General features: G+C 40.6%; 1 pseudogene; it reads left to right on the forward strand.

The window, feature by feature from the left end:
- The first annotated feature begins 548 nt into the window (after window positions 1-548).
- On the forward strand, window positions 549-27,361 carry LOC140850248 (poly(A) polymerase alpha-like; annotated as a pseudogene).

Below are 27,361 nucleotides of genomic sequence, written 5' to 3' on the forward strand. Positions count from 1 at the left end.
CCAGCCTGCTTTCCACCCTTTATAGAGTGTGCTTTTGCTTTAATAAACTCTTGCCTTAAGACTGTTCTAAGTCTGTCTCTTTATTGAGTTCTTCCTTGTAGAAGACAAGGAGGGAGAAAACACAACTTACTCAGCCCATAATAAAAATCACTGGTTACAGTAAAGAGAACAAGATAAATTGAGGTGGAAATCAAATTCTAAGAGTTTACCAATAGGTGGGTCTGAAACATCTTTTCCTATAGGAAAGCAAGAAAATTCAAGTACTTTGAAGCCAATTTGCAAAACATGTTAATGTAAGCATCAGAAGGTTAGTAACTCCATTAGTTCTCCATTGTTGCTATAACAAATTGCAACAGTTGAGTGGTTTAAAACAATACAATGTGCAATTTCCTAGGTTAGAACTCCAGCAATGGTCTCATCAAGCTAAAATTAAGGTATCAACAGGACTGCACGCTTTTCTGAAGCTTTAGGGAAGAATGTGTTTCCTTGCCTTTTCCAGCTTCTGGAGACTTTCTTGTCTCCTGACCACTATAGGGAACAAAGACAGGATGCCCCAAGATGTGCCACTTTGGCATGTGGATAACTTTGAGCTGAAAACGATCAACCCAAAGACTCAGGAAGGTATTTTGACCTCCCACCTCCCACAACTAAATAAAAAGAATTTCGGTGGAGAAACTGCTCCAGGAGGAAAGATAGCACCATAGATACCTATATTATAATGAAACTAGGTGTAGTAGACAGGGATGGATGTGGTAAATCTGTTACAATTTCTCTCTGTGCCCTATTGTGTCTGTGTGGCCCATCATGTATTTTGTTTACCAAACATTTACTCTTTTCATATTCCTGTGAATTGCTTCCCTTTTCTTTTGCAGTCTCAGACCCCTACCCACTTCTTTTGGTTCAGGGTGACATATATACTTCATTGTCCCTGACTGTCTTTGGAACCCTTGTCTATAGCTTCCTTGTACATACATAATCAAGCTTTTTTTCTCCTATTAATCTGTCTCATGCCAATTTGATTCTTAGACCAGCTAGAAGAACCTCAAGGAGCTGAGGACATCTCTTGCTCCCCAACACTACCTTTCTCCATCTTCAAAGCCAGCAATGGCAGAGTTCTCACATCTCATAATTCTGACCCCACCTTTTTGCCTCCCTGTTCTACTTCTAAGGACCCTTGTGAGTACATTGGGCCCACCCAGGTCATCCAAGGTATCAACCTATTCTGAAGTCAAATGGTTAGCACCCTTGATTCCATCTCCTAGTTTAATTCCTCTTACCATGTAGTGTAACATTCACAGGTTTCTGAGTTAGGACATGAACATCTTTCAGAGGCATTATTCTGAGTACCAGAGTGACTACAACAGATTGAAACACATAAAATATGTTTAAATGCATGAGTTCAGAATGACATTAAAACTGTAAGACATTGTAACTTCAGGGGGAAAATGTGTTCTCAGCCTGAGGCAAATAACCTTTGAAGATGAAATCAGTTGTAACTCTAGGGGGGAAAATCTTTTGCCCAGTTCAGGGCAAATTACCTCTGAAACCAAAATCAGTCAAAGGGAGAAATAAAGCAGGAGAAACCTGTTTATTGCTTACAAGCAGTCATCCACTTCTGCTTGCCCATATCTCTTACCACCTGGCTGAAAAAAGGGGCTCCACCAAACTCTCTGGTCCAGATATACCCTCACTCCCCCCACCCCTGTAATCACCTATTGATATGGAGATGGTCTACTCTCTACCCCGTGGAAACACCTATTGATATGGAGGTGCCCTAAGGCTGCACAAGAGATTCTGGAAATATTACAATTTTACCCACAGACATGAAACCATAAAACTCTTAGAAGAAAACAGACAACAATCTCTTGAACAAAAGCTTGAGCAATTTTTTCCTGGACACATCTGTTCGGGCAAGGAAAACAATCAAAATGAACAAGTGGGAATATATCAAGCTAAAAAGCTTCTGTACAGCAAAGGACACCACCAGCAGAACAAAAAGGCAACCTGTGGTATGGGAGAATATATTTATAAGTGATTCATCTGATAAAGGGTTAACATTGAAAATACATAAAGAACTTATACACTTCAACACCCAAAAAACAAATAAATCCATTAAAAAACAGGTGGAGGACCTGAACAGACATTTCTCCAAATAAGAAATAAGGATGGCCGACAGGCACATGGAAAGATGCTCCACATCACCAATTACCAGGGAAATGCAAATCAAAACCACAATGAGACATCACATCACACCAGTTAGAATGGCCACTATTCAAAAGACAAGGAATTAGAAATGTTGGTGAGGATGTGGAGAAGTGACAACCCTCTTACACTGTTGGTGGAAATGTAAATTGTTACTATGCTGTTGAAAGCAGTATGGAGGTGTTAAAGCAGAAAGAGAGAAAGGAGTGGGATGAGAAGAGCGTGGAGCTTACCAAGAACTCAGGGAGTTAATCAGATTAGAGAGCTAGAAAGGACTTTCACCCTTTGCTTAATGAGTTTGTTCCACATGCTCCGAATCTGGGCTGACCTTGAGACTTGCTCTAGCTAATGAAGGTGAGATAGGGCAGAGACAAGGGACAATCATCACGATTAATTTTCCTTAAAAAAATGCCGAGATTAGCATAATAAGAACAAGAGAAATTTATTTTAAGGCTAAGATTCCACTTTTGAAAGAGAATTGGGAAGTTAGACTAACATTCTTTGGTAATTAGCCAATGACTTATCTTAAGGTAAGGCAAGCAGTACTAATTGGTGTGTTCCCAATACTTGGGAGGGCCACTATCTTAGAGAGGAACAAAAAGTTTTTCCTACAGAATTACCTAGAGGACTGGTTATAGACAATGACATATTGTCTCTCACAAGAGATAAACATCATGAGACCTCCTGACAAGCCTTTGCCCCCTGACCCTTTACCTTTATGCCATTCTTGAAACTCCTTAAAAGATATAATCCCAGCTTTTGGGTGTACCTCCTTCTCTCTGAGGCTGCCCACACTCCCGTTTCTTGGAGTGCGTATTTTCAAAAGACTTTTTACTGCTCAACGTATTACACTTTGTCTCTGTGCTCTTCCAGTGGTGTCTTTGTCACTTTGCTATTCCATTCTATTTTCCAGACTTTAGCATAAGTCTTCACTCTCTCTGCCCCTACTCCAGATAAGCAGGTAAACCTGCCTTTATTTACCCTGACTCTAGCCTGTTCCTCCCTTAGAGGTATTCAAATAAAAGTTTCATTCTGCTTCACTACCATGTCTCTGCCCTTCAGTTCTTTGTTGCAGCAGGAACAAAAACCAAGGAGAACAAACCCATCACCCCAACAGAGGTTCCTCAAAAACTAAAAATAGAAATGCCATTTGACCCCAAATTCCACTTCTAGGAATTTACCCGAAGAAAACAAAGTACCTGATTTGAAAAGATATGTGAGCCTCTGTTTATCATCACATTATTTACTATAGCCAAGTTATGGAAGCAACCTAGTGTCCATCAATAGATGAATGGGTAAAGAAGAGGTGGTACATGTAAACAATGGAACATTAATCAGCCAAAAAAAGAAATCCTGCCATTTGCAACAACATGGATGGATCTAGAGGGTATTATGCTCAGTGAAATAAGCCATGTGGAGAAAGACAAATACCATATGATTTCACTTATTTGTGGAATATAAAAACAAAGCAAAACAGAATGAACAAAACAGCGGTAAACTCATAGACACTGAGAAGTGACTAGTGGTTAACATGGGGGAGTGGTTAGGGTGAGTGGGTAGGGAGGGCGATAAAGGGGTACAAAAATTCTCGATCATAATATAAGTTAGTCATGTGGACAGTAGTACAACATGGAGAATACAGTCAATAATTCTGTAACATCTTTCTATGTTGACAGGTAGTAACCCTACTAGTGGGGATGAGGATTTAATAATATGAGTAACCGTTGAACCACTGTGTTGTATATTTGAAACCAATATAAGACTGCATACTAACGATACTTCAATTAAAAAAATGACATTAAGACAAACAAACTGCCTGGAAACTGACACATAATTGAAAACTTGTAAACAAAGGGAAATGACCAAGTATTTGTCTTGCCCTTCCTGTGCAAACTGTACTTTGGTGACCAAGAAGTTAATGAAGGAAAAACTGTCCTTATGAAAGTATTCCAGCTAATACATGAAGAGAGAACATCAGCATTTCCCAGTCCTCAGTGAAATTCATGTTTCTGGACAATAATTATCAATGATGGCTAACATCTCAAAAATGCAACAGATATCTGGATATTCTGTGTGTCTTGATGGGAGTACAGAGTGCCACCCATGACTTCTTACCAAAAGAGCAGATCCTGAAACTGGTGATACCTCCAAATCCAACTACCAGTTTACAGGAAATACAAGGGACAAAGGAACACAGTCAATGAATCCAAAGGATGCAAAGAGCAAACTCAGAACTATGAGAAGCTCAGCCGAACAAATGACACACGTCATTTAAAAACTGTAAGAACAAAAAAAGATGGAGGGAGACTTGTTGAAAGATATGAAAATCATCAACCAATGACCATGTGTGAGTTTTATTTGGGTCCTAATTCAAACAAAGTTAAAAATGTACAAGGCAATTTTTGGGAAATGCAAACAGTGACAGAACACTTGATGATATTAAGGAATTGTTAGTTGTTTTTTTTCTTAAGTGTTAAAATGTTTTTTTTTTCATCTGTCACCATCAGAGTTATTACAGTATTATTGACTATACTTCCTATGCTGCACCACTTAATCTCCTTCACCTGTGTTTTTCTTAATTACTATTTTAGAGATATATAATGGAAATATTTACAGTTTAAATGACACATTATTTGGAATTTGCATCAAAATATCCTAGGGGGGCAGGGCAGAGAGTAGGTTGGGGAACAGATGAAACAAAATTGCCATATTTTGAAACAGGTGATGGGTACATGGAGTTTCATTAAACTGTTCTCTCTTTTTAAAAATATGGGCAAAATATGGGCAAAGAACCTGGGCTCTTTAGTCAGATACTTAGGTTCAGATCCATTGATGAGTTGCGTAATTCATCTCATAGAACTGTTAGGAGGTTTAAATAAGAATGTTTTTGTGGTACAATATATAGGACATACAGTTACCACTTAAACCATTTTTACACACATTTAACCCTTTTTATGTGTACAACTGAGGGGCATTAAGTACATTCATGATATTGTGCAGTCATCACCAATTATTTTGAAAACTTCTTTATTCCGAACAGAACTTCTCCTCATTAAATAACAACACCCCACTCCCCCTATGTGACCTCTATTCTACCTTCTGTCTGTGAGTTTACCTATTCTAGGTACCTCATATAAGTGGGATCATTCAGTGTTTGTCTTTTTGTGTCTGGATCATTTCACTTAGCATTATGTTTTCAGGGCTGATCCATGTTGAAGCATGTGTCAGAATTTCCTTTTTAAGGCTAAATAATATTCCATTATATGTATATACCAAATCATTTTAATTATTCATTCATCTGTTGAGATAGTATTTTAAAAGCATTTAGAAAAACTGTTTGGCCTATACTAGGAGCTTGCTAAGTGACACCTACTAATTACTATTGTTGTTACAGGAAAAACTCTAGAAGAAAATAAGCCAAAATTTTAACCAAATTTGGTTTAGGGTGGAGGGATTTTGTTTTCTATTCTTTCTTTTTCTATATGCTTTGCATTTCTTGGTAATGTGGTTTGATAATTGAAAATTATTTTAAACATGCACACACACACACACACACACACATTTTAGCTACTCTTTCTCTCTTCATCTTCTCACCAAACTATTTTTAAAAGATATATATATATATATATATATATATATATATATATATATATTGCCTCAACCACCTTTTTTAAAGGTCTTTTTAAAATTACAGAATATTGCTGTTTGCTCTAAGAAACTGCTGCATTATATTCTGTGCCCAGTTGGTGGCAATATTAACATTTGATCCTGCCAGCCACCAAATCCTCACAATCACAGACAGTACTAGTCAACACACACTCTGATTTATTAGTTTTAGCAATGTAGGCAGTAACTATCTACTTTCTACAGTCAGTATTCAATACTGCCACCATCAAAGACACCAGTGCCAGATTACATCTGTGCCTGAAGTTTCACTTTTCCTGGTTCTAATCAGTTGTCTCCCTGGCCCCCAACCCTGTCAACCCTTCAGTCACCAGTCATCCTGGTAACTGGAAAGAAGGAGCAGAAGGCACAGGTAAGGAAAGAGAGAAGCTGATCTTTCTCTTTTTTCCTCAAGCTGGGGTTGAAGAAAGGCTTTAATATTAAAGTTTAGCATTTTTGACTAATATATGATAAAATCTTAATCAATGACTTGGCACTAGATGTGACCAGAGTATTTTTTATGACCTAAGAACAAGGCTGATCTTGTGCCTGTCCACACCGGTATGGCTGGACCAATCACCAAAATATGGAAGTACTTCTGTACCAGGTGGTAAATGCCCCAGCCTGAGACCCTGGTGCATACATACACACACACACACACACACACACACACACACAGCTGCCACGACTCTTCTCCTGGGACCCTTTCTAGGCTCTAAGATAGAGAAATTAAAGCAGTAATACCTGGTCCAGTAGGGTTTGTCCAGGACCTTGCTCCAGCACTTGGACCAGAGTTCTAACAGGTTAGGCACCCAGCCAAAACAATTACTAAGGAGTTTTAATATTACAACTACCTACGATTAACTGGAGAAATCATGAGACCTGCCACAGATTTTGTCCAGGGCAGGAGGAAAGAGAGAAATTTAATAGGTTTTGGAGGGGGGGGTGGAATAAGCTTGTTTCCTGATTGTACTTGCTTTTAGCTAATGTAGCTGTTACATTATTATTCATATACTTAGGAAAGTCAATCAGTACAATAAAATAAAGAGAATGAAAAAGAGTTGCAGCATATAATGCACACAAATCAATACATCACTACACCAAGTTAAAATTATAATGACTAATAATTCCATTCACCACAGAAAAAAAGAGCACTAACAACTCAAGACAGATTTTTGCCAAGGAAGTAATTTTAAAAACCTGGTAGAGATAGAAAAATAAAAGCAAGAGACACCAATAAATATGGAAAGTTTATGTCCTGTTTAAGAAGACTAAATACAGTAGGATGATCATAGTTGCTAGGTCTCTAATTCTCAAAGCATGTTCCTCAGGACAGCTACTCTACTAAGAACTTAAATATGGTATTTCATTCTTGGTAGCTGGGTATCATCACCCACATTTACCAATGAGGAGTGGAGGTTAGAGCAGTAGAATATTCAGCTCTTCAGGTTTCAGAGTTGTGGAATGGAAACAGCAGGGTTAAAATATACATCTGCGTTACTCCAAAGCTATGTCTCCCACCAAACAAGGCAGCCTTCCAATTAAAATGATGCCAGTAAAAATAATTTCACCTATGTACTGCCAAAGCAAGCTCAAAAAAATAATCTGAATGGCACAGAGCTGTATAACAAAAACTTGACTACTAAGTATGGCATGACCTATTATTCCTCTGCTTCTGAATGGCAAGAAGCCCCCAAAAGCTTCCACTGTCCTATATACCTTTTTTTAAAAATTAAGGTATCATTAATATACATTCTTGTAAAAGTTTCACATAAAAAACACTGTGGTTACTACATTCACCCATATTATCAAGTCCCCCCCACATTCCATTGCAGTCACTGTCCATCAGCATAGTATGTCTTATATATCTTATTCTCTAACATGTTTATTAGAACACCCTTAGATCATAGCATTTTGGGGGCAGGTAATGGGTTGATTTGTGGCCAGTGGGATGGATCTCATTGCAAAAGGGAAAGCCCAGTTGCAACATGATTTATTTTGTGCGTCTGTTAGCAAAATGTGTCCTAAACTATCACATAAGCCTGAGAGGTTATTTTGTGGTTATAGGAACGTTCAAACATTTTCTTGTAAATTAATGGTAATTATTCTTCACTTTATGTCATTTCAGTTTTGGAATGGTTTCATAAGAATGTTGTACATTTGGATAGTGGGAGAAGCCTGTATTCTTACGGGGCCCTCTCTGTCCCTCCTTAAGAACAAGAGATAGTACAATTTCCCACCGGTGACAACATCAGGTGACAGTAAGGCTTTAATTCCCTGGAAAAATGCTCAAAACAACTGTGGTCAGTTGACCAACAACACTGAATACTTCATCCTTCAATCTCTCTCACTGTTCAGGCATAAATCAGCATGATAGAACCAGTGACATGTATAGCTCTGGCAATTTTCAGGAAAAAAAAGTACATTCCCATCAATATATATATATGGAAATTTACCCTTATAAAATTTGTTTTAAAAAACCACCTTCAATAGAACAATTTGAGCTTAGCAACTAATATATAACATTCTGTATTTCAACTTATTAAAACCATGTCTTCCTTTTTGCAAAATTTATGGAGATTCACCACTCTTGCCTTTGTTCAGGACTGATATTTCCCAGAGTTCCTGGTGTCACTAACACTAATCATAAATGGGTTTTGACAGGTCTGCTGTTCCCATGGCATGAAGACAAGTAAGGGCTTCCAGGGAGAAAACATTTTCTCAGATTCTCTGTCCTCTTATCCTCCTTCTTTCACAAGTGTTTTTTCCTGACATCTCAAGAGTTAGAAATTCACAATCTGGTAGAAAGTCACACCCACCACCAGATTAATAATTAATTCAAAACAGCTCACTTAGAGAATCATAGGATTTCTAGCAGTGGATGAAATGTTCAAGGGAACTTCACCTCTGGCTTTAGCTAATAGCTGGAAGGAAGTCCAGGAACAGAATTAAGAAAGGAAGTTTTCCTTGTGAGGACTGTCAAGGAGGATTAATGAATCCTTAAAATCACACATTTAAATGATTAATATTTAAAGAGAAAAATGTCTATGATTCTTCTCTTTTACAATTCTGAGATTTTCAGTCCATGCTCTTTATTCTTCTCCTTTTGGATCTGTGAAAAATCACACACTTATTCAGAGAAGGCTGGGAGATGGCTCAAAGGCTTGTGGTCTATTTCAGGGATATTAAACATCAGTCCACATTCAGATCTATGTCATCAGTTACAGCTTCTGCTGGAGTTACAGGGGCAAGTTGTAAATCAGAGCTTCCCTAGGGCACAAGAGAAAACCAAGGGTAAAGGCAGCCCATTTTTCAGGGTCTCTTTCTGGGTGTATAAGAATATTAAAATGGGGACAGGCTCTGTTGTCTTTAGATTTAAGACCCGAATGCTATCTCTTTTCTCAAGGAGACCCTTAAAAATAAACTATTAGTGGACAGCACTTACAAGACTCCAGGGAAAACGGCAAAATAAAAGGGATTATATATAACAGGCACATTTTACATATTCTAAGAGGCTGTGGGTAAGGGGGACACATCGCTAAGTGCATTGGTGTGCATATATTATGGCATATAAATGTTGTCACTGTAGTCAGGTTCTGGTCACCTAAACCTGAATTATACCCACAGCCATGAGCCATTGGAAATGTTTGGAGACTCTTGACAGAAAAGAAAGTGCTCCTGTGCTTGCAGTTGTTTGAAACAATGATAGGCGAAATCTGTGGAAGCCTGGAGTTATTGGGTGGGAGGGTCCTGAAACACAAAGTCAGACAGAGCTAGGCTACAGGGGGGCCCACCTGGGAGGGTATATCATCCCACTCCAGGAAAGACAGGCTGACTCTTGTGTCCACACACTCCTTAGCTTCAAGCTCTCTTCTCTTCCTATCACTGCAATTTTCTACATATGGTCTCTGGAGCTAGGCTACCTACTTTCAAATGAAAGTGTCATTTTGTTACAGCATTTCTATCTCTGACAATAGAACAGTCCAGCTTCCTCACATTGGCTTTATTAATGTGTTGTTTGAACTTGTTCTGGCCTCACTCAGCAAATGAAACTTGCTCTCTGTCTTCTAGCAAACAGACTGAAATGCAGCATTCACCTAACACCTTTGCTGAAGACAAAGAAAAAGACACAAAACTCTGTGACTCTGGCAAGTCTTTGAGCCTCAGTTTTCTTAAAAGACCCATCCATATTCATAATATCTACTTTCTAGCATTGTTGTGAGAATATGATGGGACTGTAGTAATTTTCTTTTAAGCTAGAAAAAAATGTCTTCCAAAAGTTCTTGGAAGTATTCTGCCTCTAGAAGCAGATGAGCCATCAATTCACCTTTGGAGGAGTCCTATTCTGTTTTGGGAAAACCACCAGAATGAACTTTAGTCAAAAAAGGTAAGTCTACAGTGTAAATGCATATAAACATTGCCTATATCAATGCATTTAATCATCCTAACATTTGGAATGTAAGTCATGTATGTTTTATTTAACAAGTATTTATACAGCACTTGCTGTATACCTATACCAGGTGTTGGTCCACTAGTATAAGTGCTCTGTAAATTAACCCATTCAATCTTCGTAACACCTCATAGGACAGATATGAACTAAAATGACTTGCTCAAGGTCGCAAAGCTAATAGAGAGTAGATACAGCATTTATGTTCAGGTAGTCTAGCATCAGAACCTGTGACTTAACTATTATGCCAGGCCCCAGACACTGAGTGTAGTGTATGTCCCATTCCCCCCATGGCCCAGCACCTAGGGAAGCGCCCAGATCATAGCCGGCACTCAAATATACTGAAAGGATGGTAATGACCCTGACTTCCTGCCATCATTCTAAAACTCTCTCTATATATATATAATAACTAACTTAATTCCCTCAACAGCCCTGTAGTATGTGGGTACTATTATTAGAGTGAATATGTGATCTATCACCAAAGCCAGGAGACTATTAATTACAGAAGAGCAACAAACGTAAGCCAGGACCATCCCAGGAAAACTAAGACAGATGGTGACCTGAGTTGTTGTTATTGTTATTATAAAGGTGCTGAAACTGAAGGACAGAGAAACTGATTAATATGCCCAAGATCAAAGATCAGTAAGTGATGGCAACAGGATTGGAAGTCCAACAGTCAGACCCCAGAGGCTTTCAGGAGTGACTCTGCCATAGGAAAGTGAAACTGAGAGAGGTGGAGTGTTTTCCTTAATGGCACACACCAGTTGGCACTAAATTCCAAGCTATTTCTATTATACACACCTCTTCTTCTAAGCTATTTGTACCACAGAATATTCATGAATCTCATTTGTCCTTCAAGCCACTTTTGAAGAAAGAAGTTCTCTCTAGGAGACAAACACTCTCATATTTTGGGAATTTGCTTTGCTAAAACCAGTCCACAGAGATCCCCAGTTCCACTTCCTTTGGCCAGAAAGATGAGCTTTCTGTAGGAGCTTAAGCCATCCCGGCTGCTACTCTGTCATGCAGCTTCATAACTGGGACCACCCCTTGGCAAAGCTGTGAAAGAAAAATGAAAAATAATTGGGGAACTAATTAATTCCCTTGCTGGTTGCTTCTTCAAGTTTTGACTCCATTTCACAATTTGCTGCTGATTACTCTTCAGAGTATTCAGCCTGTTGCTTGTGATGTTTTGGCCAGTTTTCAGTTGTAATAAGCAGGCCAAATAGGCTGGGGGGGCAGAAGCAGAATGCTCTAGAAAAATTTAAAATACATTTATACTTTGACCTATTAATTCCATTTTGGGGACTCTATCCCTAAGAGAGAAAGTCATCTGCATAAAGAATATATACATATGAATAGTTCGGGAATCACTGCTTGTGGCAAAATAGAAATGGAAACAAGCTAAATGGCCATTAACAGGAATGGTTGAATATATTCCACAGATTATTTCATAGTCATTAATATGAAAGTTTTCTTTCATCAATATGGATGATCATAACCATCTTTGCACATACACTTTTCCATTTTTAAAATTACTTCTCTGGGGTAGAATTCCTTCCCTACAGTAATAAAACTGAGTAAAAAATTATCATATTAGGAATTGTCAAATTGACTCAAAATATGGGATGGGCAGAAAATCTTCATAAAGTCCCCACGTTCTGATTGTTTTAAAGGTACCTTTAAGTCCCGGCTCCTTTTTCAAGAAAGGAAACTGGAAATCATAAATGATGTCTTGTGGAAGTAATGCAAGAAAGATGGCAGTACCCAAATCAACAGATGACAGTGAAGGAGAGGTCTTGAAATTAGAGCCTAAATCATAGGATTGGCAAAGTAAATGTGCATTTATATGTTACATGTTAAAATAAAATATTGAAGATATGTGTATCTATTTTAATGAAATTTTTACTTTAACTGAAATTTTTAATTAGCTGACCAACTATAGGTCCTGATTATGTGTATTAATATCATGTATATTGATATAGTCATTCATGTGATCACAACATAAAAATATTTGTGTTTAAAACAGCAGCAGAATTACAGAACCCAAGAATGGACTAACAGTTACTAAAGGGAAAGGGACTGGGGACAATGGGTGGGAAGGGAGGGATAAGGGTGGGGAAAAAGAAAGAGGGCATTACGATTAGCATGTATAGTGTGTGGGGGGCATGGGGAGGGCTATGTAACACAGAGAAGACAAGTAGTGTTTTTATAGCATCTTACTATGCAGATGGACAGTGACTGTGAAGGGGTATGTGAGGGGGACTTGGTGAAGGGGGGAGCCTAGTAAACATAATGTTCTTCATGTAATTGTAGATTAATGATACCAAAATAAAAAATAAAAAATATTAAAAAAATGTTTGTGTTTAATACATAATTAATTATATTAATATAAATACTATGCAATATGTATAGATTATCATATGATAGGTCAAATAAGAAATTTCTTCATGTTATCTATTTTTCTGAAAGGAAATACTGCATCTCTGTATAACTTCCCAGAACACAATGATTTTGTTACAGAAGAATACTTGCAATGTTTGTAATTTTCCTATAAAGAATGTCTCTGTAAAAATATTGAACTGGTTAACTTAAAAAATATTTCTGCTAAAGAAAAAATCTCACCCATCATTGCCTCCAAAAGTTATAACTGAATGTCTCCTCTTTGAGACATTTGTCTGTGAAAATGTTCACATTTTCTCCCTCCAGAAAGCAATAAAAATGGTCAGAACACTTTCCCCTTTTTGGAAGAGAAATTACCCAGGCAGAGATTTGGTGACCTGGGGTGGGAAGGCCCCACTCCTGTGTCCCCAGCTCCACATACCCAGGTTCTGGTGCTCTAATTCAGACTGGCTCCTTCAGGCAGTGGGCGGAGCAGTGCGGATGGCTTTGGGGGTGATGTATGATCTTGCATTTTGTCGGGAAGAAAGGGATTGTAGCATCCTTCTGTCCATCCTGCCTCAGGGTGTCCTGACACTTCAGATTCTTTTTATACATAATAATGATAATGATGATGGCAGTGATGAAAGGTCTGTCCTGGAGAATGGAAGCACCTCCAGTTTTGACAGATCATCAGAGTCTCAGCTCATATAGCAGTTTCAGGTTCTATTTAACTTTGTCACTGCTCTGCTCACCTCTAAGGAAAGATTATGATTAAAAATAATAACAAGGAAACTGTTATTCACAGCTAGCTCTTGACACGTGAGATCTTCTTTCATTGGTCATTTTTGACTTGAGGGAAATTTTGTCTGAGCTTCATTTTGTAAGATCCCTCTCCCTTAGATAGCCACAGACTTCTTGATCCGAAAATCCACTAAGTGTCAAAGACACTGTATTAAAGCCTTTCACAAATGTTTTGTTTTCACCAAGCATCATATTTTGTGAAAGATTTAGCAGAGGGGTTCAAAGCTGCCTTAAAAATGACACTTCCTAAAACCACTCCCTAAAATCAAATTTTTCTTCCCCTGTTGAAGTCCCTGTGGCTTTGGCACTGTGGACATCCATCTTTAAATGGCCCCTGGCCTTCTGTTATCCTCCTGCTTTTCTAATCACACCAAGGTTTTCTCCACTGACTCTTCTTCCTCACCCCAATCCCTAGCCTTGGGCAATGGCTAAACTTCCTTCTCTTGCCTCTTACTCTGTTAGCCCCCAACTCTTCCCATCTGACAGAGACCTTAACTCTCCCATCTAACTGATGCTTCACACATAATAAATGCTCATAATGTTTTAAATGAATGAATGAGTAACCTCTGAGTCTCTTAACTGATTATTTCCTCTCACTCAATCCCAAATGCCAGTCCTGCTGTTATCCTCAGCTTGTTTGACCTATTTCTGCCTTTTGGTCCTATTTCTCCCCACCTGTCCAGTTGGTTTTTTTCTCCCAGGTTCCTAGATTGCAGGAATGGCAACAACATTCTTTCTTTTCTCTTTATTTGGTCTTGCCGGCAGTCCCTCAGCTCATCAGTGCCTAGGGTGAGGGCCGGGATCCTCTGTCTCCAGGTCTGGTGGGACCCTTTGCTCTGACAGTCTATGAAGCACCCAAACTCAGAACTTTAAATCCAGGGTTGGTTCATTTTTATTCTTCTTCCTTCTTGACCACCTAATCACCAAATCATATTGGTTTCATGCTTAAAATGCCCTTTATATTGTTTCTTTCTCCTCCATTGTCCTGGCCGCCTCAGTCCAGATGCTAATTCCATCCACTAGGGCCTGGTCTCCAGAGGTGACAGACTTCATCTGGCCCTCTATACCTTCGATGTCCATGCTTTAATCCATCCTGCACAATGTCAACCTTTCTTAACTACCTCCTTCTTCTTCAACAGTGTCAGGCCCAGGAGAGTCTTTAGAGATTAGAGAGTTCAACCCATTTACTTTAGAAATTAGAAGAGTAAAGTTCAGGGGGATAAAGCAACTTGTAGAAGGGGTCATACCCCCAATCACTCATTCTCTACTGTTAAAAAACAAAATTTATCTAAGTAAATTTGAAGATCTAATTGGCTTTATTAAGCAATTCATGAATTGGGTAACTTTCCCTCTGGCAGACAGACATGCTCCCAGGAACTAACCAAAATGGAAGGTTTTCATAGGCAGGGGGTGAGGGAGAGGATGGGGAAGGGGGGGTGAGTGGGGAGTTACTAGCAAAAGAAAAGAGGGGTTGTTTTGGGCAGGTCACTTTCTCTTTGGGGGAGGAGCAGGGGGCTTGTCATGCAGATGACCCCATCTTCCTTTAGGGCAGATGGCGTGGCTCAAGTGACAGATGATCTTATCCAAGATGCTACTCAGAAAATGCCTGACTGACTACATTTCTGGGGGAGGTTGAAACTGTAGGTGGGTTTAAGTACTAGGATCTGTTTTGGTGACTTGGCCTGGCAGCAGTGACCCCATGCTGGGCTTGTGTATTTCCTTTTAACACTACACAACAGCCTTCCAGTGCTCCCTAATGTCTGCTTCATGGGTGTTCAGGTCTATTTCACATACATTTTCCCACTTCTTCCTCATTTTCCACCAAAGGGTTATTTTATTTCCCCATGCCCGCAATGGGGCAGATAAAAAATTCAAAGACATTGCCCACTTAGATAATAGACAAAGATTCTCTTCTCAGAGGGAAAGCTGCAGGGCCATAGTTTTACTTCCAGGATACTAGGTAAGAAAGGCCTGGTGAAGGAAAAATAGGATAACTCTGGAAGACCAACTGAGGGATGAGAAATACTCAATATGCAAGGTGGGAGATGAAACGAAATGCTAAAATCACAAAGCAGAAAATACTCCAAGATCAACTTACCTGTAGCTGCTCCTCCACCTTTGGCAGCACACATCTCTGGGCCCCACTTCACATCTTCTGGGCTCACCTCCTTACTCCATCCATTGCTATAGCAACCTACCCTAAATGATGTAAAAATCGATAACCTTGAAGATACTCTAAATGATGCAAAAATTGATAACCTTTCTGCCATAAGCAAGACCAACAGTATGTGGCATTGGCTCAGCAGTTGAGTAGGAGGATGAAAGATTATAGCTTGCTATAAATCTGGACACTCTAAGGGCTGTGATCTCATCAACCATGCTGCATGGTCAAGATAGAGCTTTCTGACCCAGGTGCTGTGAGTGGTTAACAGGTGTGCTGACCAAGTGACTCTCTCTGCCCTCCAAGGTGGTCAGGGCCCAACGTGGCCTAGTCCCCAGACTAGGTGCCTCCAGACAAGAACAGCCTGGTGTTTACCTCCAATGGGCCACTTAAATATTAAATGAAAAAAGAGGAAGCTTTCTTTTCACTGTTTTTTAATGAAAAAGGTGAGGGGCATAAAGCACAAGAATCTCAGTCATAATATAAGCTGGTCAGGGGGATGGCAGAACAGCATGGAGAATATAGCCAATGATTCTGTAACATCTTCCTATGATGATAGTAACCGCACTGGAGGGTGTGAGGATTTAATAATATGGGTAACTGTTGAACCACTGTGTATACTTGAAACCAACATAATATTGTACCAACTATACTTCAATTAAAAAAATAAAAATAAATGAAAAAGGAAGCCACTTCTTCAAGTTCTTTTAAAAAAAACACTCAGGCTTTTGTGTCTTGAGTTACACAGATGATTAAAAACCATGGCCAATTTCAAACTAGTCCTTCCCCCTTTTTTCCAACTCCTGAAGCAAAAACTATCAAAGTCAGCATAGATCACAATGTGACAAGGACTGTGGGTTTAGACAGAGTAGGAAGAAGGCCTCTGGAAAAAGCAAAGCAGGATAATTATGGTCAGGATAATGTAATAATGTGCAAAGAAACTCCTACCGAAATTCCATGTTAAACATTGAGCAAAGTCAGAGTCACACTAATTCTTTAGGGCAAAAATGCCAAACCAGGAATATAGGCATTCTTTAGTGAGATTGGTTAAAACAAAAGACAGCATTCTGGTGGGAACCAGTAAAAAATTAGGCAACTCAGTTTAAAAATAAGATATATATCATTAGGCAAAGCCCAGCCACAGACTCTCTTGTCCCCTCCTGGTAGGCACCAGGAGCTCTGTCCTATCGCTTTAAGCTTGCCTACCTTGAGCGTTTGCGAAGTTCATTCTTCAACTCCATGAACAAGAACCCTGGCATCAACAAGTGTCCAGTATCAAGTTGCTGTGAGTAAAATTGTAGTATTTCCAGAACCTCTTGCCTGGCTTTAGTGCATCTCCACATCAATAGGTGTTTCCAAGGGGTGGAGAGAAGTAGTCATCTCCGTATCAGTAGGTAATTGGTAGGGCTTATCTGGACTGGAGAGGCTGGGTGGAGCTCTCTCTTCTGCAGCCAGGTCGAGAGAGATGCAGGACAACTGCTTGTAAGAAATAAACAGGTTTCTCCCACTTTGTTTCTCCCTTTGACTGATGTCAGTCTCAAAGGTAATTTGTCCCAGAATTTTCCCCCAGAGTTACAGTTGATTACTCCATTTTTCTTCCCTGCTCAACTATAGCTACAAGTAGCATGGTAATTATAAGGAATTTCATTATTGAATCACTTTTTCAAAAACATACAAGCATTTGTGGTTCCCAGCAGTGACAGTAGAAGTGGGGTAACCCGTGTTGTGCTCTCTACCCAAGTGCGACATGTTAATAATGCACTTTATTCCTGTAGGGACCAAAGGTAGGCCTCTCCAAGATGTGCCACTGTGACATGCACATTATTTTGAGCTAGAAACCATCAAAACCCAAAAGCTTTAGGAAGACACTTTGACCACCACCCTCCACCACCATCCCCTTCCCACAACTGCACAAAAAGAATTTAGATGAAGAAACTGCTCCAGGAGGAGAGCTGTCACCATGGAGGGCTATATTATTCTTTTTTTAATTGAAGTATTGTTGATACAGAATCTTATACTGCTTTCAAATTTACAACACAGTGGTTCAACAGTTACCGGTATTATTAAATCCTCACCCTCACTAGTAGGTTATTATCTATCAACATAGAAAGATGTTCATAGATAACTATATTATAATATAAACTAGGGGTGACAGACAGGAAGGAAATATGACAAAGTCTGTTAAAATTTCTCTCTGTGCCCCATTGTGTCTGTGTGGCCCATCAAGTATTTTGTTTACCAAACATTTGCTCTTTTCCTATTCCTCTGAATTACTTCCCTTTTCCTTTGACCCCCTACTCCCTGCCCCTGAGTTCAGGAGGACATATAACCTCATTCTCCCTGACTGTCTTTGGAACCCATGTCTATGGCTTCCCCATACATATGCAATTAACCTTTGAGTTTTTTTCCTTCTGTCAATCTGTCTCATGTAAATTTTATTCTTAGACCAGCTAGAAGAACCTCAAGGGGTAGAGGAAATTTCTTCCTTCCCAACATTCCAAATTGTGAAAATGGACTAGCTGGTGGAGAACTCCAGTGGCAAATTAATGCCCAGGTGGGTTAAATTTTGAATTTGGAATATGGCTAAGACATCAGCATTTCTTGGGTCAACTGTATTTTCTCAGGGAATTCTCATACCCTGTTGCTTAAAAAGCATATGCCTTAAAAGATGACTAAAATGGCAAATGTTACATGTATTTTGCCACAATAAAAAAAGTGATGTGAGACAAAAAACTTATATCTGACCTTCCTGTTCCCAGATGAATAGAATATCAAAGAAAGAACTTTAGAGAAACCTAAACATTCTGATTATTAAGCATTTACTATTTATGCATTCATTTCAGAAAGAATTTAAGGCAACTTAAAAGCTATTTAAAATACAGTAAGGCAAGATAAAATAGAAGGTAAGAACTTTTTTAAGAAGGACAGAGACAATAATTTTCAAAAAGATTACTTTTAACTAATTTGATAATTTCAAAAATAATTTCAGAAAATAATTTTCAAAATAGGCTAGAATCATGACAAATACAGATATAAAAGTAAAAATGTATAAATATTTTATTAATGAGGAAACAGTTTAAGGGATAAACTGAAAAACAAACATATTTAAAGAGCAGGAATATTGAAATGAACGTACAAATGGAGGCACCACCGGTCCCTTTCTTTCACTGTGGGAAAATGAAGTCAATTGAACCTCTACCAGACAGGACAGAATTCATCATTCTATAAACAAAAACTATTTTACATTGCTATCAATAATCTACAATTTACAGAGTTACAAGAGCCTCCAAATAATCAGAATCAGATAACCCCATAGGGTGTCCTCTAGAGTAGAGATGATGCAATTTCCAATGAAACACAAAATTTTCCCTACACATTAAAGGAGCCAAGAATGAAGTTAATACAAAATACATACCGGGCTGGAACAAGATGGGAAGAAAATTCTGTTTTCACAAAGAACTTGAAAACCAAACTACTGCAAATCTAGAGAGTTAGTGGTACTTTACTTCATGTTTTATTTGCCTCTAAATCCAACTCAGAAGTCGATTTGTAAGCCCAACTCATGAATTTTATTTATCTTCTAATTCCCAGTATATTCCCAAATGTGTGATGATCTTTTATAATATTATTAGGGTAAATATTTCAGGGAAGAAACATTTTTTCAGCTGTGTAACTCCCTTTTTCATTTTGGATGTTTTCATCTATCTGCACAGTTTTATCTTTTCATTATTTAAAATAAAGACTGATAATATGATAATATGATGTCCCTGGGGCACTAATGGCATTGCATGAGTCATCACATCTGGGGAGTTGCAGAATTTAAGGACCTTCTGCAGTACCAAGCTATTGGCAGAAAAGATGAAATTGTAAACAGACTGTGGTGCTCTTTCAGGGTACTTGGGAGGAGCTATAAATTCAGGGCCAACCAAAATTCTTTGGAAGTAAACACCTGCTACTGCCCTAACTTAACAGTTCAAAATCATCAGGTGTGACCTTCTGTTGGCCAGAGTCCATCCGACCCTCATCTCAGTTTATTCAGCAAAAGAAATGTATGTAACAGCCCAAGCTTCTCCTCATAAACTTCAGGACAGGGGAGAACCCAGCCCCACAAAGCACCAGATAAGCTCAGAGGATGAAGAAATAGTTTATTAAATAGTTTCAAATTAAATTTGAAGACTCTGGACCCCCATCCTACCTGCCAGAAAAATGGCTTTTTCCCTTTCTCGGGGGATTTTCCTCCTCGTACAACTGCACGAAACTTTAGGGATGTTCACTTCATACAAAGTCAGATTCCAATACAATCCCCTGAGAAGAAAAAAAAAGGAAAATTGGCTCGGTCGGGAATTCAATTCTTTTCAGCTAGTGCTATCTTCTGCCACTAGGTGTCATTATTGAAATGTTAGTTATCCACCACACAAAGGTCCAATTTGGTCCTTTTCCTGTTTTAAGAGATTTTTTTTAAGAGACAGATTGAAGAACATAAATAAAAATTAAATGTAAAATCCTGTTGCTAAATGACATAATATAATAAGGTAATAATTTATAAGAAGCTTGGACATTTGGGTGCATACACTGCCTACTGCTGCCATGTACCTGCTCTAAATCTTGGACCCTTACCAATTTACACTCCAGGTATTAGTGAAGGAGATGGGGAAGAAAGGGTAGTATTCAGCCCAAAAGTTTTAAGAAATTGAGTTATTGTTCAGGGCTTCGTTTAAACTTTTAATTCACTACACTTTTTTTTGCTATTTTCCCATCAGCAAACACGCTGCAATATCTCCCATTTTTTAAAAAATCCTCCATTGATCGCACATCACCTCCAGTTTCTGTCTGACTTCTCCCCCTCTATTCAGAGGAAAGCTCAAGAGTTGCCTACACTCACTGTCTCTACTTCCTCTCTATTTTCTTTCCAGTCAGGCTTTTATTCATGCTGTGACCCCTGAAAAAACATTCTTTTCCCCCATGTTGCCAAATCTCATATTTGATTGATTCACAGTCCTCATCATAATTTTTTTTTATTTGGTATAAAACTGCATTTTCTTTTTGTATAAAACTGCATCATTTTTGTATGAAATTGCATATTTTTTGTATAAAACTGCATTTTTTTGTTGTATAAAACTCCATTTATTTTGGTTTGTTTTTCAGTCCTCCTCCATGCTGACTGTAATTGCCAGAATTGATTACACCCTACTTCCTGCTGTAACCCTCCCATTCTCGTCATGCTCTCCTGATTTACCTCTGACCTCCCTGGCCTCTCCTTCCTCGTCTTGGCTGATGCTCCTTACCTTCACAGCCTCTCACTGGGTACTGCTCTAGGGCTAGGCCATGAACATCTTCTCTAGCCATGCCCACAGCTTTGGGCACCATCTATATACTCTGGCTCCCAAATTAACACCTCATCCCTGACCTCTCCCCCCAACCCCTGTCTCCATTTCTAGCTGTCTGTTTGACGTTTCCACTTGGTAATTTAGTGGGTGTCTCAGGCTTAACATATCAGTAACTTAACTCTTATTTCCCCCTCAAAACCTGGTCCCCCTCAAGTCTTATCCACTTCAGTGAAGAGCACCTCTGTTTACCGGTTGCTCAGGTCAAATACTGTAGAGTCATCACGGATTGTTTGCGCCCAGATTCAATCCAGCAGCAACTCCTATTGACTCCAGCTTCAAAATGTACTGGAACAGATCAATTCTCACCATCTCTACTGCCACAGTTCCAAAATACACGTCACTGCCTCTTCACACTGGCACTGGCACCCCTCCCCCCCAAACCCCCTACCTTGACCACCACTTACAGTCCATTCCTTCCATGGCAGACAGAGGTTGCTGATTTAACAAAGTAAATCAATCAAGTTGCTCCCCTGCTCAACCCTCCAACGGCTTCTATTTTACAGAAAATTACATTTGAATGTCTTACCATGGCCCACCTAGGCCCTAGCAGACCTGGCTCCTGGTTATCTCCCCTCCTGTATCTTCTGTGACTCTTTGACCCACTCTCTGCACTCCAGTCAGAGCGGCTTCTTAACAGTTCCGCAACCACCCTGGGGACCTTTACTGGCCACTCCTGCTTCTGGGACCTCCCCTGGTCATGCTGTCTAAATGACCTTCCCTGCTTTATTTCTCTTCATAGCACCCATCCTCACCTGACGTTAGCTTATCTGCTAGTATTTGTTTGTTTTCTTTTGCTACAAACCTCGTTTTGCAAGGACAGCTCTTTGGTGAGTGCTCTATCTCCAGCGTGGAGGCCAATAGCTGAGAGAGAAAGGACAGTCAATAGATATTTACCTCAGGGATGAATGGAAGGGCACAGGCTCTGCCTGGAAACGGACCACTGGAACTGGAATTTAAGGCTCTGTCAGGACACACTGATCTCCTTTCCATATTCTGGAATGTTCAGCAGAGCATTACTGGGTAGTGGCCTATAGTGTGCTTGGGTCTCTAAAGCCAGCCAATCATTCCACGTATGCCCCATGTGCTCTCTAGCACCACACACAAAAGCTCCCAACATTTATATCCTTTCACAGACTGACACTTTCAACAGCCAACCGGCATCTTACAAAATTTTCAAAAAATCAATGACATTTAAATATTTAATTCTTGTTAATAATCCATTGAAAACAATTCAAAATTACTTTACTATAAGTTCACAAAAGTTTTGTATAATTTCCAAACCCACTAATAATTTCCCTAACTATAACCCCCAAATGTTTTCAAAGCTGCCTGCCAGGGGCAAAAATGATCCCCACAAATGGGCCATCCAATCATCTGATGCCCTCTTTCTATCCACTGTCAGATCATCTGTGGTGACCTGGGCAGATTTCACCACTGATATCTGGTGATCCTGCAGTCTGATATGACCTCTTTACCCAAGTGAAAGGCTTTGATGACCTAGAACCAGTGATGAGCTCACCATTGCTGGCCTACCATCATGTCTCTTGGGCCTGGGTCACTCAGAAAAGGCAATCAGTGTCCACTGGCTCATTATGGGTGTCCCATGCCAGCACTATAGCCCTTTAATGACATACCTCTTTGGATGTAAACATACATAAGGAGGCTCATTTCCCTCCAAGACACCCTTTGGAGCAGAATGGCTGGATCCACACCAGGCTACTGCTTGTAACCCCCAAATGTCTGAGGAATCATCCCTGTCCCCCGACAGAGCATGTGAGGGTTAGTGACAGTAGCGGATCCCTTCCTCTCTTCTCAGCTTCAAGGCTCAGCCCATCTAAGGATGTGACATTCCTAGGGGAAGGGGACTTGCCCCTTATTACAAGACCATTGGCTGTTTTTAGGCAATCTTAAATAAGCCAAAAAAGAGTGACAAAAGTGCCAACTACCTCTCCTTGTTTAAATAGAGGGAAAAGCCACTAACCTGCCATGTGGTAACTATAAAATTAGGTAGAATTAATTCACAGCAGGAAGGAAGAGACAAAAATTCACTATTGTACTTGGCTTGTTCTTTTGCAAAACAAGTAAATAAAAATGTAGGTGGTTCTTAACCTTTTAGATTAAGTGCTGATTATTGCAGTTGTTAAAAGGATGGGGAAAAATACCTCTTGGGTAAGGTTTTCTATCAGGGATGAGATGCTAAGAGGTCAGGTGGGGTGGGGGTATCTTCAGGAGAAGCATGAATCTGCATATTAGCTAAAAGGTCAAGAAAAAGAATCCAATGTCATAAAATGACTTGGTGAAGAAGTTGGTGCAATCAAATGTTAATATTGCACTCTTCGTTCCTGCCAAAGGAGCCTGTAACAAGCCCTTTTAACCACTTTCTTTGAAACCTTTGCTCTGCTCCTTTCAATTTAGCACAGCAACATTTTTAAAAGACAACAATAATTTAAAGGGAGGGCTGATGTTAACAGATTTTATGGTGGCTTACCTATGATGAAAGCTCTTAAAATTGCCTGTGGCTATTTTCCTCTTGAGCACTACCAGGATGGACGATTGGTATTTAATTATTTACAAAGTACTTTGCCATCACTTTTGTTTTTCTCCACAGCACCCTAATAGTGATAGGTTCAGCTGTAATAATGTATAGGAAAGATATCCAAGTACAAAAAGTCAGATGGTATTATTATACATCTATTCTTCTCTGTATCCCTGGTATAGCTACTAATGTTTAGAGAGAGCAGTGGTTGGAAAGCAATGGAATAGCTGAGACTTGGTCCATTTCAGAGAAAAAGCTAAGAAATGGAGTTTTAGGTAAAGTAGGCATATTCCTAACACTGCTCTCTGACAACGATGTATGTGGCGTAAGATGACTGAAGAATCTCAGAATCCTTACTCTGCAGGAGCCTAAGTATTTGTGCACATGCACACCTGTGCACATGTGTACCTTCATCAACTCCCAGTTCTGGGAAAAAGGAGGGAGAGGGTCAGAAGGCTTTTCCCTTGCAGGAATCTCTTTGCTGTTATGTTTGCCAAGTTGTCAGTCATAGCCATTCATCACCAAATCCATCAGTGACTTCATCATTCTTTGTCAGTCACTAACTAGCTCATCCCCACACAGACTGGGTCCTTCACAGAAACCATTTCTCTCTGTGGTGTCACCTGTTCCACCAAACCATGCAGCCACTAATTGACAGAACTGGCAACTGACAACTTCTTCTCTCTGTGGTGACACTCTCGCCATTGCCCTGGTCTGTGACTCCCTGCAACCACACAGCGTGGCGTCTGCTTTCCCGGGCAGTGAGTGCCATTTAAACCATCAGAATGCTCTGCGCTCTGCTCTTTAATATTTCACACTCTGCTCAGTGTGATTCATTCTATAAGAAGAGGCAGCCTGAGCTTTCTTACACCTCTTGTTTCACTCTGCACATTGAAGGCCACCTAATGCACCCCTGATTGTCACTCCTTGAGGCCTGCACAGGCACCCCCTTGTTTGCAGTGACTTATGGAGTCATGGAACTTCTACTACTTAGGAAAATCAAACCAACCCCTGACCCCAATAGATCTGACGGGTAGCACCTTCAACAGCTGGTTGGGGAAGAAAGGCAGAGTCTGAGGCTTCATCCATTCTGCATTCCAGTGGAGAGCTTCTTCTCCAGGGAAGGGGCCAGGGATGAAAAGAAGGGAGGGTGCTGGGGTGGGGGCACAGAAGTATGCGTCTCTCCTTTAGCCTGGGTGGGAGTACACGCCGGGCATTTTGTGCTTATCAATGCTAGCATTTTTTCTCGGGACCCTTTGTGCTGGGGTAAAGGGCGTAGGGTGCACAGGGCTTTCATGGACCAGGGGAGGGATAATAGCTCAGGAACTCTGCTGTTAATCGTTATAGTAGCCTTTTGTGAATTATGAAAGGTGCTCTTTCCTCAGAGCTCTCGACTGCCATCTGTTGGAATGTTGTAACAGACACGCACATAGACAGCCACCAGGATAAGGTGCTCTTGTTACCTGGTTGCAGGAAGGTGGAGGACAGGACAATAGGAAGGAATGGCTTTGGTGACTTCAGCGGAGACTAGGCCTGGATGGGCCACACAATCCTGCACAACTGGCATGTGGGTGGGTGGTGGCAGTAGAAGTTGTAAACCCAGTCCGGGGAGCCTGAGCCTATAACAGAGAGGGAGACCTGGAGAAGGGTAGGTGTGCACAGGCCTGACAGTGGCCTGGCTCAGAACATGGCCCTAGTCACAGGCTCCTCTGAGGCTGCCAGCACATCAGCACAGGAGTGGGGAAGGTGACAGGTGCTGGAGAGCACAGGTGGGAGCCACTGCTGAAGAGCTGCAATTAGAAATGTAGCCCGCAGCTGGGATAGCTCATCAGTTGCCCCATGTTTCCACTGGAACCAGAAAGCTCTGGGTGGAGTTAGGGTGAGGGTTGGGGATCCTGCAGTTCTGCAGGCTGGGGCTTAAGCCTGAGAAATGCAACTTAGTTGCTATTATGGTGGTCCGTTGTCCTCCCAGGTCCCCAATCTGGGAAAATACCGATTAAGCCACAAATGCCCGTAATACTCTCAAATCAACCCCAAAGTAGAATAGTTCCACTGTTTTTGCCCCTCTTTTAGACCACTGCTAATCTCCTGTCTGGACTTCTTTCCTCTGACCAAGGCTACCTTACTGCTGTAAACACAGTAGAGAACAGGCTGGCAAGAGAATGTGATTCAAGAGACCAATGTTCCCCAGACCCTTCCAAGGCAGGAAGGAACAGCAAGAGAAGCCGTGCAACCTTACCAAGCTCTGGGCCTTGTGTGCTGTGCTTTGTGTGCTTTTATAGAGGCTTCCTCAACGAACAGATTCCATGACCAGATCTCATACATATCTTTACTTTGAATCCTCACAACCTTATAAAGTAGGTGTGGTTCACAGAATAATCATGGCCCCCCAAAGCTGTCTACATCTTAATCTGGAACTTGTGACTGTTACCTTACATGGTGAAAGAGACTTGGTAGACGGGACTGAGTTAAGGACCTCGAGATGGGGAGACTTCCTGGATTGCCCAGGTGGGCCCAATGTCAACACAGGACCCCTATTCAGGAGTCAGGGTCGGAGAGGTGTGACAGGGAGAGCTGACTCACCAAGTGAGGTGCAGACCCAGGTCACCATTGTGCTTGCAAAGCGGAATGGGCCACCACCACGAACAGTGGGCAGCCTCCAGAAGCTGGAAAACCAAGGGAAGAGGGGTGATACAGCCCTGCTGCCATCCTGGTTTTAGCCCCGTGAGGCCCATTTGGGACTTCTGACGTCGGAGGGTAAATTTGCTTAAGTCACCACGTTTGTGGTGACTCGTTAGAGCAGCAATACAAAAACTAACACAGGGGTTGGACCCAGGGCTGAGGCAGGCCCCCCTCCGTGCCCCTCTGTGGATCGTGCCCAGGGTGGCCGCCGCCGGCTGGGATGACAAGGCGGTGCTGGGCGCGGACGCAGGCGCAGGAGACGCCTTTCCGGTTACCGCGCGGGGCTGGCCACAGCTGCGCAGAAGGGCGATGGCGCTACCTCTCCTGTCAGCTTGGCAGCCCCCAAGGCGACCATTGTCTTCTCACACCGAAATGACCTGAGATTCTGAAGCCCTTTGGGGTTTCTGAAGAGGAAGAACTGCAGCACAGGATTTTAATTTGGGGAAAGTTCAATTACCTGGTAAAAGGGGAGATAAAAGAAATCAGTGAAAGCCAGGATCTTCCACAATCTGTAACCGAAAATGCTGGAGGAAAAATTTATCCATTTGATTCTCACAGATTTGGAGCGCACACAAAAGGTGCTCATACTGATGCGCTTGTGTTGCACCAAGACAGGCTGATCGAAGTGACTTTTTCAACCTCACTCTAGGATAAATTGAAATTACAGGAAGAAGTAAAAGATTTAAGAGATGTTGAAGAGGCATTCATACCAGTTTTTTGAACCGGTTTGATGGGATAGAGACTGATATTTTGTTTACCAGATTAGCCCTGCAGACCGTTCCAGAGACTTAGACTTGCAAGATGACAGTCTGCTTAAAACTTTAGATATAATATGCATCAGAAGTCTTAATGGCTGCAGGGTAACCGATGACATTTTACATCTGGTACCAAACATTGACAACTTTAGGTTAACTCTGAGAGCTATCAAACTGGGGGCCAAACGCCACAACATCTATTCCAATGTGTTAGGTTTCCTTGGTTGTGCTTCCTGGGCTATGTTAGTATCAAGAACTTGCCAGCTTTATCCAAATGCAATAGCATCAACTCTTCTACCTAAATTTTTCTTGGTATTTTCTAAATGGTATGTGTTTAGATTATATTAA

This window comes from Manis javanica, chromosome 6 (genome assembly GCF_040802235.1).
Source record: "Manis javanica isolate MJ-LG chromosome 6, MJ_LKY, whole genome shotgun sequence".
NCBI lineage: Eukaryota > Metazoa > Chordata > Mammalia > Pholidota > Manidae > Manis > Manis javanica.